Consider the following 12,287-nt stretch of genomic DNA (forward strand, 5'->3'; position numbering starts at 1 on the left):
CTAGACATTTAATAATGATTCAACCTTTTCAGAGTCATGAAAGCCAAGCCAGGAAACTCCCCCACCTGCCCACTATTAACAAACAGCAGGATATCTGCTTTAGCATCCCTGCTCCTAGGGGTTTCCAGGGAATGGGTGGGACCTCTGTCTGGGTGACAGAAGCCAGGTGACCCCTTGGTGCCTTGGTGCTCACACGGGCTCAGGTTTAGCAAACTGGGTGAACCCTTCCCCTTGCAGAAGGTCAGCTAGACCATGTTGGCTTAAGCATCCAGAGGTTGGCACAAACTACTTCGTTGTTGTTTAAGCTGTCAAGACAGGACACAGTTGCTTGTGACAGGGAAAAGGAAGCACATGTCCTGCCAGATTGGGTGGCAGAATCAAGGTGGGGAAATCCATCTAGTGCCAAGGCCACTAGAGAGGGTGAGTGAAAGAGAGAGAAAGGGAGGTAGACAGAGGAACCTGGGGAAGTGAGACAGAGTAAGAAACTAAGAGAGGACAGAAGACAGACAAATAACGACAGAAAGAGAGGAGAGGGAGTGAGAGACAAAGATAGAGTCAGAGGGAAGGAGGCAGAGAAATAAAGTCGGAAATCAGAGATACGCACATACATGCAAAGATATAAACAAACACTAAGGCAGAAGTTGGGAGAGCACAGCCAGCTCATCAGACTGAAGGCCACCGAGTGAGGTTCAAAGACATTGGAAGAGACACTCAGCTGTCACGGTTTGTTTCATGAGTAACCAAACCTTGTTGAATCCTGAGCCCCACGTCATATGTTATTGTCATCATTTGCAGTAACAGTGGTGATAGCAGTCGTCATTATTGTCATTGAATTAGAACTCGCTTTTATCTAGAGCTTTATAGATGCTCTGAAGCCACTATCCCAGGTAGACTTTATAACGTCTGCTGATAATTTAATAGCTCAGAAAACGGTGCTCTGAGAAGTGAAGTCACTTTTAGAAAGTCACACATCTTGTCAGGAACAGAGCCTCTGAGATTATTAACAGTCTAACTTTAGGTATTAACATTCCACTTGTCTTTCTTTCCCCTTCATTCCATGAGATGAATGTATTTATTTAAAAGCAAAACAGACATAAGAGGAAAATAAAATGACAGAGGTTTTATGTCACCCATCCTTTTAAAAACAAATATTCAGTTTGCGAACATTTTCAACACGATCCTATGTATGGAAAATGAATGTTGGAGAACAGTGAGGGGAGAGAGGAAAAATGTCTCAGGTGACATTAGCTTTGGGGGTGTTTGTGCAATGGTCCTATCTGAGAGTGGCCAGGTCTACCACGCTGTCTGCATGCCATATGACAGAAGATGAGATCAGAGGTACACACCTGACCTGCAGCCGGACAATCAGGTTTCCTTTCATTGATTATTTGAAATTTGAAGTCAGAGCTCTAGAGCCTGGAATTTGGAACAGGAGAGAATTTGGAATTTGGGGAGATGGGCTAAATGGACATCTTTCCCAGAGGATTGAAGGACACATGGGCCTATGGCAAAGATGGAAACAACAGAACACAGTGAAGTTTCAGGATTCAATTTTGACTCAAATCGAACATCCTTGGATGATTCCTCAGTCACATGAATCAATGTGTGCCTTATTTTTGGCTTATGTTGGTTTAAATTTGGTTTTTGTCCTTTACAACTAAAAAAATCCTGCCATGTGCACCTTTAATTACTTACTCCCTAAAATTTTTAAATTAGTTCAATTTGTTTTCCACTACTCATATTCACACAATATTTAATTTACAGAGTTTTCCTTCATAGACAATATGAAGCAAAATTGACCCTAAAAATGTTCTTAATAGCCTCTGGGAATAATTTATTTACTCAAAGCAGTTTCTAAGTGACCTTCTAGGTGTCATCAAAATATGAGCATACTTGAAGGCAAGGTCTGTTTCTATGACTTTTTTTCTTTACCTTTTTTTCATAGCTAAAGCCTGCTCAGCTTTAGCAAGAAATTCAAATGCAAAGTGGGTTTGTATGTAAAAGAAATTAGGTGTTCTCTGAAGGGAAGCATCTTCTACTTGGTGGCTTGTAGCAGTTAGCTACTGCTGCATAACAAACAACCCCACACCCAGTGGTTTCAAGTGATAAGCATTTATTCAGCTTTGCATATGCAGATGGATAGTCATTTCCACTGGGGTGAACTGGGCTTGGTAGAGCTCATCTATTTCTCTGTGGGTAGGTAGGTGTGGGCTGGTTAAGCAGCTTTGCTGATCTTAATTGGAGTCTTCTATGTGTTCTGAACTCTGCGTCATGTGTCTTCTCATCCTCCAGTGGGCAAATCCAGGCTTGTTCAGGCTCCTACTGAAGACAAGGGAACAAGAGAGAGTAAATGGAAATGTTTCCTTAAGTTTCTGTTTGTATTGAGTTTGCTTCTGTCCTGTATGTAGAAACAAGTTATGTGGCCAAGCCAGAGTTGGTATGGGAAGGCACCATCAAAGGGCATAGATATGTGAGTGTCTTCTGTTGTCTTTGGTGAATGTACATAAAGTCTCAGAAGAGAACAGACTCCACTCACTGTATTGGCAAATACTAATTGCTGACACAGGACATTGAGAGTCTAGAATGTTCCAAGGGGGTGGGAGGTTTTGGGTAATGGAGATGGGGAGTGAACCTTTCAGCCCATGTTTGTGAAGGAATTTGGAACTGCCTGTATTATTCTTCTTTTGAAAGTATGTCACATAGAGAACTATTCTTTTAGCCTTTTACAGCTGCCTCTAATCCTTTTCAGGGCCAGGATCCTTTTCTTATCTGTTCACGGAAGAGGGTCCTCAAAGAAATTATAGTCAGGAAAGTTCAAGATCAAAAAGTAAGAACTGAGGCAGGAATAAGCACAATATGCTATGTGAGCCCAGAGGCGGGGCACTTAGCCCAAGCAGGCAAACCATTTAGAGAAATCTATTTTAAATTGATTGTTTTATTTGCTAGATTTTATATTGACATGTTTTGCTTTGTTCTCAATGTGTTCTGGGACTGCAGCCTATTCATTTATTATTAAGAGAACGGTAATTATTTCCAGGAGCTCTTGAGAATACACTTTGCTTCCCCTTTGCCTGTTCTCTGCTGAATCTGGTATAACCTTCATATCTCTGAGGACGTCTGTGGCAGGAGATGACAGACCCCCATTTGCTGGTGGTGTACACCAAAGACTGTGCTCTGGAAGGAGGGCTTGCAGACCACCTTTTCTCAAACTTTAATGAAAATAGGGGTCCCCTGGGATCTTGCCAAAGTGCAAAATCTGATTCTGGAGCTCTGGGATGAGGCCTGAGATTTTTTTTTTTTTCTAATAAACTCCCAGGTGATGCTGATAGTGCTGGTCTGTGAACCACATTTTGAGTAGCAAAATCATAGAAGATCAGCTGCAGCTTCTCCATTGGTGAATGTTGTAGCAGGGCTGACCAGAAGGTTACCTATATCTCATTTGTCTATCTTGCTGGACTGCAAACTCGGTGGAGATAGCGTTTGTTTCTTGCCTACAACTATATTCCCAGTGGCAGGCACATAAGAAAATCTCAACAAATACTTGCCAAACAGATTCTTCCTTCCCTCTTCTTTCCATCAGAGATTTTCCTAATCCTAATGTTCCTTCGCTTGATGCTCCAAGTGCATCTTGAAACTGTGTCTATCCCACGGGCTGCAGTATGGACCTCTCATCTAATTCAAGATAGCCGAGATGTCCAGGGTTGGACTATGTGTCCTGCAGTCCTCTCCTAGAATTGTATAAACCTAATGCTTGTGCACCTGTCAGATGTGAGGTCCTCCTTCCACTGACAACTGGACTGCTCTCTATCTCATGCCCATGGTCCACACCAGCTGGATATTTATCCTAGAGTTCCTTACATCCTTTTGGACTCAATGATTGACACTGCTGACCTCCTTTCATTATGGCTCTTCTGGGTTGGCTAATTTTTTCAAAACCTCTTAACCACTTCAAGCTTCCTGCTTAGATACTTCCTGCTTGGGAATCCCAGCAAAGCTGCATGATTGGAGCTGAGCTAGGCCCATGATGACATGAAGGACCAACAGTGCATTATAAGATCATCACCAGTCTCTTAGCTGGAGTTCCCTCCCAGAAACTTCACACTCTCTCCTTAGAATGCATTATTTTGTAAAGCCAAAAGCAATTAGCCATTATGCAAAGTTGACTCTTAGCTTCCTCGACTGCAAAATGGGAATGGTTGTACCTTCCTTGTGGTGTTTCAGTTAAGATTAAGTTGTAACAGAATAGAAATAAACTACCTGGCTCAGCATCTGACACACGGAAAAATGCTCCATAAAAGATAATTGTGTTTATTCTTACTTCTCAGGGTGAATCCTAAAGTTCAGGGAAGGCCTTCTGTTAATCCAGGGCCATATCTCTAACAACTATCAGAAGGTTGGATCCATTAGGGAACAAAGTATAAATAGCAAAGACATAAGGCTTGCTCCCCTCAAGGCAGCCCCAGTGATGACTGTAAGTGGACAATGAATCTTGCCAAAAGGGTAGCTATCAGGTGTCTCCACTCCTCAGACTTCCCTGGACTTCTTTCTCTTCTAGAATGCCTTTCCATTCTCCATCCTGCAGGTATAGCTTGTACCTGTGTATACCCATCCAACACTTGTCTAGAACTGGTTTTACCCTGGTGTTTCTATTTTGTAAGTAGTCTGGTTCTTCTTGAATTTTATTCCTGTTTTCTGGGTTTTCCCATCATCATATAATATGGTAATTTCATTTATCTTGTTAGCCAACAAATATTCAATGGACAACTCCTATATGCCAGATGCTATCCTAGAAGTGGACACATTCAAGGATGCAGCTCTAAATAAACCGGAGAAGATTCATCTGTCCTTACAGAGCTTAATGTATTTTGCAAAAATGAAACTAGATTTTTCACTTTGTCAGAAATCAAAATAGTGATGAGAACAAGTTCCAGTCTGGTAAAGATCCCAGAGGAAATGCATATGCAGTAGATATTTATTAACTGATTGACTGACTCAGTGAGTACATAGTTGTGAGCGATATAAGGAAAAGATTGGGGAGGAGAGATAGGGTGGATTCATCTGGAGTCATTACATGGTTCTTACTGGGAACCAGTTACTCACTAGACTATGTAGTGAGCAAGCATTGACCATGTGCTAGCTATTGTAATTGGAAAGACAAAAACTGCAGTTAACCAGACAATTTCTTGCCTTCATCAAGCTTAGTATCTAGATAAACATTCTTCATTGGCTTTCTCTGTATCTGAATGAGCTCAGAGCCTCTTATGATCTCATTTCAGATGCTAGAAGGGTCCATACTGATCACAAGTTTCATTGAACATATTTTGGGGTATGAGTACATTTTAGATGCCTTTCTGAAACAACTGGGTATACAAATGAAGACTTGACTATTCAAAGTTTTAAAATTCTAAATCATAAAATCCATTTTTCCAGCTTAGCAGATAAATGAACAACCAGCATAATTTCAACTTGACTTCAACTGACATAATGTTGCCTGTTCCATCTTGGCCTGTATTTAATTACATGAAGTCAGCATTTCTCAACCTCAGCACTATTGACATTTGCAGATGGATAATTCTTTGTTGTGGGAGGCTGTCCTGTGCATTGTAGGATGTTTAACAGCATCCTCATGACATCTACCTACTAGACGTCAATAGTATTTCCCCCACCCACTGTGGCTACCAAAAATGTCTCCAGGTATTGTCAAACATCCCCTGGGGAACAGCTTGTCCCATAGTTGAGTAACATGTGTATCTGTGCTTTTTTTTTTTTTTTTTTTTTTTTTTTTTTTTTTAATAATGAGAAGGTTGTTTGAATTATACCTGATCTGGTATTGAGTACTGGCTCTTCTGCATGCGTACTGTGCATGTTGGACAGGACTGTCCTGAGAGTTAGTTCCTTGTCTGAACAAGGGTGATGAAGTCTGTGAGCTGAAGATGCATGAGGCTTAAAAGGTGACATGTGTAAAATATCCAGACAGTGGAGATCTTGTCTGTTTTTTTAGATAGTAGAACTGAACATTGCCCAAAACTCAGTGTGCTTGGAAAATGTGTGTAATGAAGGTCCAGTGGATACATTGTTGACAAAGCTTGATGCAGGCTCGAGAAATCCCTGATGGAACATCAATGATATGAAGCAACATTTAAAAGCACAAGCTTTGGAGGAACATGTACGGGATTTGACTCCCGGATCCACCATCTGCCTGCGATGATCTTGGGCAAGTTGTGTAACCTCTCTGACTCAATTTCCTTATGCAACAAGTGAAGATAATGACAGTACTCATTTCAGAGTTAAGGTGTTGAAAGGATTAAATGAGATCATGAATGTGAAGCACTTAGCACCATGCCTGCAGTCGATAGTCAAATTTACTTAATAACTGTTAGTTGTTGCTCTTATTATCTCTGTTGTTTCACTCATGGGTACATCCCTTGGGGGGACTTCAAAGCAGATAGTGGCCTCTTTCCAGGGGTTTCCTCTCCTGCCAGAGTAGCTCACTTAACAGCTTCTCTAATGAGCTCAAGACTTCATCAGCAGGACCCTTTGTTTTCCTAGTAACTCTCTGTCAACATGGTTTCTTTCCTGCATCAACATTATACCAATTGCATATTTACCAGCCTGCATGGTGCCCAAGACTATCAGTTGCTACAGTGGAGTAAATGAAATTCATTGTTAAAACAGGGTAAATGCCTGTTTCCTTTACACAATGGAAGAAGCTGCTGTAGGCTGTTAAGTAAATAAGTATAAATAACACACTATACAATGCTTTACATATGCCTTATCATACTGAACTGCAACACTCTGAAGTAGCTGTTATGGCTGGGTAAATTATACGTGTCTTTAAACACTACCCAAAATACATATTTACATGTACTTAAAGTCCTATGCTAAATAGTCTCTATAGCAACCAGAAAAATACAAAAGCCTTATTAAGCATGCTTTGTAGTATTTTTAGGAGTTTAATCATTAGGAGAAAGCTCATAGGCCATGTAGACACCAGGGAACATGAAGAAAGAAAGTCTTTACAGGAACAAAAGAATGAGGCTGGCTTTGAACCTGGTGGGAGAGAATTTTATTTTTTTTAACTAATAATCACCAAGGGCCTTCTCTTTAGAAGGCAATGCTATGTTTGGGGCACATCAGACACAAATTTGGAACTACAATCTGGTTTCTTAACAGAGAAGAGAGATTCTTCAATTAACACATTCCAGCAAAAGATCACTTTCAAATTTTCCTCTTTAGTGTAAGAAAAGATTTCCTTGTCATTCAGAAATGAAGTAATATGTGATGTCTGTGTTGAACCTGAGTCATACCACTCTTTGAAGGGAAATGCTAGTGGTTTCACTGGGGCAGAGCCATATCTCATCCTTTGATTATTGTATTTTTCCAGATAGTCTACGGTATGCTGCAGTAATAATGTAACCTAGAAATATCGGTGACTCAACACTGCAAAAATTTCTTTCTTGTTCATATAACATGTCAATGCCAGTTGGCGAAGTTTCGACTCCATACGGTTCCTTGGCGACCCTAGAGAACCCCATCGTCTTGTGATGCCACTGCTTCAACACTTGCTTTCCAGGGCTCTGAAGCAGAGAAGAGAGAATTGAATGGGTGACCCAGAAGCTACACAACTCATTTCCATTCACATCCCACTGGCCAAAACTCATGTCATATGTTCAAATTGATCTTCAGACAGGACAGAAAAGATAGGGGAGCATGTAGATGATTATGTGGGCATTAAACATGTTTGGGACAAATATTACTTATACATCAGAACTGTGCCAGATGCTTTAAGTTACTTGAATGAATAATAATATAATAATAATAATAATAATTATTATTTTTTGAGACAGAGTCTCACTCTGTTGCCAGGCTGGAGTGCAGTGATGCAATGTCAGCTTACTGCAACCTCCGCCTCTGGGGTTCAAGCAATTCTCCTGCCTCAACCTCTTGAGTAGCTGGGACTACAGGTGCACACCACCATGCCCAGCTAAATTTTTGTAGTTTTAGTGGAGATGGGGTTTCACCATGTTGGCCAGGATGGTCTCAATCTCTTGACCTTGTGATCCGCACGCCTTGGCCTCCCAAAGTACTGGGATTATAGGCGTGAGCCCCTGTGCCTGGCCACTTGATTTTATATTCAAAACAACTTTTTAACATGAACTCTGTCCATTCTCTGATGGAGAAATAGGCTGGAGAATTGTAAGTGACTTGTTTAATGTCACCCAAGAAGAGTAGGAAGGGTGAATTTGAAATTGAGGTCAGGATAAGGTGAACATAAGTTACTCTGTGACTTAGCAGTTTCACCCTTAGGTACTTTTTCAGAAACACATACACACGTTCACCTAAAGACATGTTCATAGACTGCTCATAGAAGAACTCCTTGTAATAGCTCTAATGTGGAAACAATTCAATATCTATCTATCAACAATCAAATAGACAAAATGAATGTGGTATGTTATCCAATGGCATACTATACAATACTGAGAATGAATGAATTATAGCTATATACAAACATGGATGAATCTCACCAATATTATTTTTAGTAAAGGAAACTAGCCACAAAATAGTTCATGTTGTATGATTCTACAACAAATCAAGCAAAATTAATGCAGGGTGATGGAAGTCAGGATAATTGTTACATTGAGGCTTGGTAGAGACCAAGGTTACATGAGCAGAGCTCCTGTGTTAATTGTAATGTTCATTTATCTGGGTGCAATTGGTGCAAAAGTAAATGCATTTTTGCCATTGAAAGTAATGGCAATTACAAAAACCGCAATTAATTTTTCACCAACCTAATAGATATATGGGTGTGCTTAGCCTGTGAAGACTAGTCTAGCTGTACACTTATAATTTGGGATATTCCTTTATATATGTTAGACTTCAGTAAAAAAGTCTACTTGAAAAAATGAACTTGCAAAAGCATAAATTATAGACTCAGATCAAACTGATTCCAAGGCCCTGTTTTTCACCACATGGCATTCATCTCTTCCCCAGCCAGATTAAAGCAAAATTCCTCCCTAGCCTTAACCAGTCCAGTTTGTTCCCACTCCATTAACACAATCCATCTATCATGATGTTTTTTTAGAATCACAGTTTAGGCAGAAATTTTCAGTGAATTCGAGAGAAGTGTCAAAGTCAACTACAATTCACACTAATAGTGATTTTGGTGAGATAGTTCTTGTTCGTGAAATCAAATGTAAACTTGAGATCTGGAGACAATCCAGGGAAAGATATGAAGTCCCCTTTCTCCTGAGCTTGAGGAATGAACATGGTCAAGTTCAGAGGAGAGAGAATAAGCCTACATTTAACAAACCCCAAATTAAGGCTCATAATATAGTCTAGGGAGGGGGATGTTTCCATCCATTTCATTTGGAGCCATAATGAAACTCAAAAGTTATTCTTCTCACCCAGCAACAATGAATTACAGCTGAAAGATTAATCCCATTGGTTTTTTTTTTTCTGCCTTTTCCCTATCTGCTAACACACCCACCACCAAAACCAGTAATTTAGTGTAGAGCTTTGACTGCCAGCAGACAATACTGTCTTAAGGAAGGCATTAGTGGTAAACCCTTAAGCTGTTGTGTAAGCACCTCCTAGTTGGCAACAGAAGGCTAAACACAAAATTGCAAGATGAGCTTGAATTTAATTTTGCAGCTTTTGTTTGTCATTATGTTATGGCAGTTTTGTGTTCTGGGCTTTACAGCAGCCACAGGACAGGAGAAGGGCTTCTACCCCTAATGGAAAGAGCTTCTCTCCCACCTGCGTGTATCTGGAAGCCATGCTTGTGAGATCATAGTTCTCAAAGACCTTCATCTTTGTCTTTAAAGATCTGTCGGATTCTTAATCAATTGCATTCTTTTTAGATCATGCATCCTTGTAAGACAGTGCAGTTCAATTCAACAAATAATTAATGAGTGGCCACTGTGTGCCAAGCACTAGGTATTTAGATAAACTCTGCCTGGCAGAAGAAACTATAGATACTATCAATTATTATGTATCATAATGACTGTTAATATAAAAGTTTACTTGGAAGGCCATAAAAGTACAGAGTTTTGGGAGCTTGGCCCAGTTTATGGTTGCGTATCAGCTGGATTTTGAGGATGAAGAAGAGATTTCCTGAAAGTGCAGATGGAATCTAAAAAATACGGGTGTACAGAAAACTGGAAAAAGAACAGAATATGATGAGCAATGGGGATAAGAAGACAATAGCAGCCATATCCTGATAGTTTTTGTATATGACGCTATTATCATCATTATTATCGTTACACTTTCTTCTCTTGATGGCAAAGAGTGGCCATTCAATAATTTTTGAAAGAAGAGTAAAATGATAAGATTTCTTTTAGAGAATCTTGGCTACTAAAGAGTATAATAATGATATGTATATTTTAGAAAGGGATGTCAGAAACAACGAGATTATTGCAGGAGCACAGGTGTAAGACACTGGAGGCAGGGCCAGGTGCAGTGTGGCTCATGCCTGTAATCCCAACACTTTGGGAGGCTGAGATGGGCGAATTACTTGAGGCCAGGAGTTCAAGACCAGCCTGGCCAACATGGTGAAACCCTGTCTCTACTACAAATACAAAAATTAGCTGGGCGTGGTGACATGTCCTTGTGATCCTAGCTACTCGGGAGGCTGATGCATGAGAATTGCTTGAACCCAAGAGGCAGAGGTTGGGGTGAGCTGAGACTGTGCCGCTGCACTTCAGCCTATGCTACAGAGTGAGACTCTGTGAAAAAAAAAAAAAAGGAAAGAAAAGAAAGAGACTGGAGGCAGTTGCATTTGTCCAAACTCCTTCCTGGGGTGCCTTCTATGTGTTCAGATACCATTCCTTGATAAGTCCTACTGAGATGTGGCTTAGACTATGAAAGCATCTATATGGGCTAGGTGAGGAGAGAAATGTTTTATTTGTACCAGAAGAAGATGGGGAAGAGAGAGTAATGAAGAAGGGGGCAGGGAGTGGAGGTAACCTGTGTAAAATATGTTTTTTTTTTTTTTTCCTTCGGGCAAGAATCTCAAGTCTTCAAAAGCCTACAGGTATCCTGTGGCTCAGGGAGTCTACAGAAGTACTTTTTCATGGTGTGGTGGACAACAGCCAAAGCAGACCATAAGGACAGCAGGACACAGTAAGCTGCGGGAATGTGCAGAGAAGTTGCTCAGCACTTTGGAGCCCGAGGTTGCTAGGGTTGGGTTGATGGCATGGGGCTGAGCACGAGTAAGATGATAGTGAACTGGATAAAGGCAAATCTTCTCAACAGAGTGATATCACCCTAGGGTTCAACATTTGGTTCTTGAGGGGTGATAACAAGTTTAGCTTTTAAATGTGTAAAGCACAGCTATGCACACAGTGCATTACCAGATATACAGTGTTTATCTCTGACATTAAAATTTCACTGGAAGACATGAGAAAAAAATGTGTTAAAAGGCATTTTAGGAAGATGATAATGTTAAAAAGGTTAAGAATCACTGGACAAAGAAAATGTCAGTGGAGATAAAAAGTGGACTGGAGAGACTTTTTAATAAAGAGGAGAAAGAGAAAGAGAGGGAGGAAGAAGATTCACATGGCAGGGATAATTCTAAGGCTCCGGTTTAGAGTTTTGGGGACATTAATTGAGATTTAGGCTGAGGAGCAGATTTGAGGTGAGTGAGTTGTAGATTACTCAGATTAATTTGTGATCAAAATAAGATGATTACCTTCATTAAAAATAATTCAAATTATTAATCATGATAAATAATGGAGTCTAATCTGAGTTGAATTTAAACTGAAAATCTCTTACATGCTGGTCTGTGCTACATCATTTACCTAGAGTGAAATGTGTCTTTTTTATTCTGTGAACATCTTTTGCATCATGGACATAATCTGCTACTTAAATTATTTCATTAGCCTCAAAACTGCAGAATAAGATGATATAGTAATGATGCCCTTGAATTCTCAAGTCCACTCTCAAGTGTGGGATTTATATGATCCCTAAGGCAGAGAGTATAGGCTTTCTGGGAACCTCTCATTTTCTCTGCAGCCCTCAGATGTGTGAGCCCAGGAACAGCATAACTTACCACTATGAGATTCTTGTGCATTTAACAGACATCCCAACTGCTCCAGCTACCTGTACAGTGTCTGCATTGAAATCCAGGTCCACATTGCCATCCACGGACCATGATCTTCACCATTTCTTTGTCCCATTGTTGACCTGGAGGGAGTTTACAATGATTCAGGAATGTGGTACAAAAGGTAGGGAAGGGAGCACTCAAAGGGGACTGAGAGCCAGTGTTTAACAAGAAGAGATAGGAAAGG

General features: G+C 40.3%; 1 long non-coding RNA gene across 1 annotated transcript in view; it reads left to right on the forward strand.

Moving 5' to 3' along the window:
* LOC115895290 overlaps positions 1 to 11,112 on the forward strand; it is a 337,692-nt gene extending 326,580 nt beyond the window's left edge. The window contains exon 4 of the long non-coding RNA XR_004055500.1: positions 11,007 to 11,112. This is a non-coding gene — a long non-coding RNA (uncharacterized LOC115895290). The remainder of the gene's footprint in view (positions 1 to 11,006) is intronic.
* Positions 11,113 to 12,287: the final 1,175 nt, after the last annotated feature.

Source organism: Rhinopithecus roxellana, chromosome 20, assembly GCF_007565055.1.
Source record: "Rhinopithecus roxellana isolate Shanxi Qingling chromosome 20, ASM756505v1, whole genome shotgun sequence".
NCBI classification, from domain to species: domain Eukaryota; kingdom Metazoa; phylum Chordata; class Mammalia; order Primates; family Cercopithecidae; genus Rhinopithecus; species Rhinopithecus roxellana.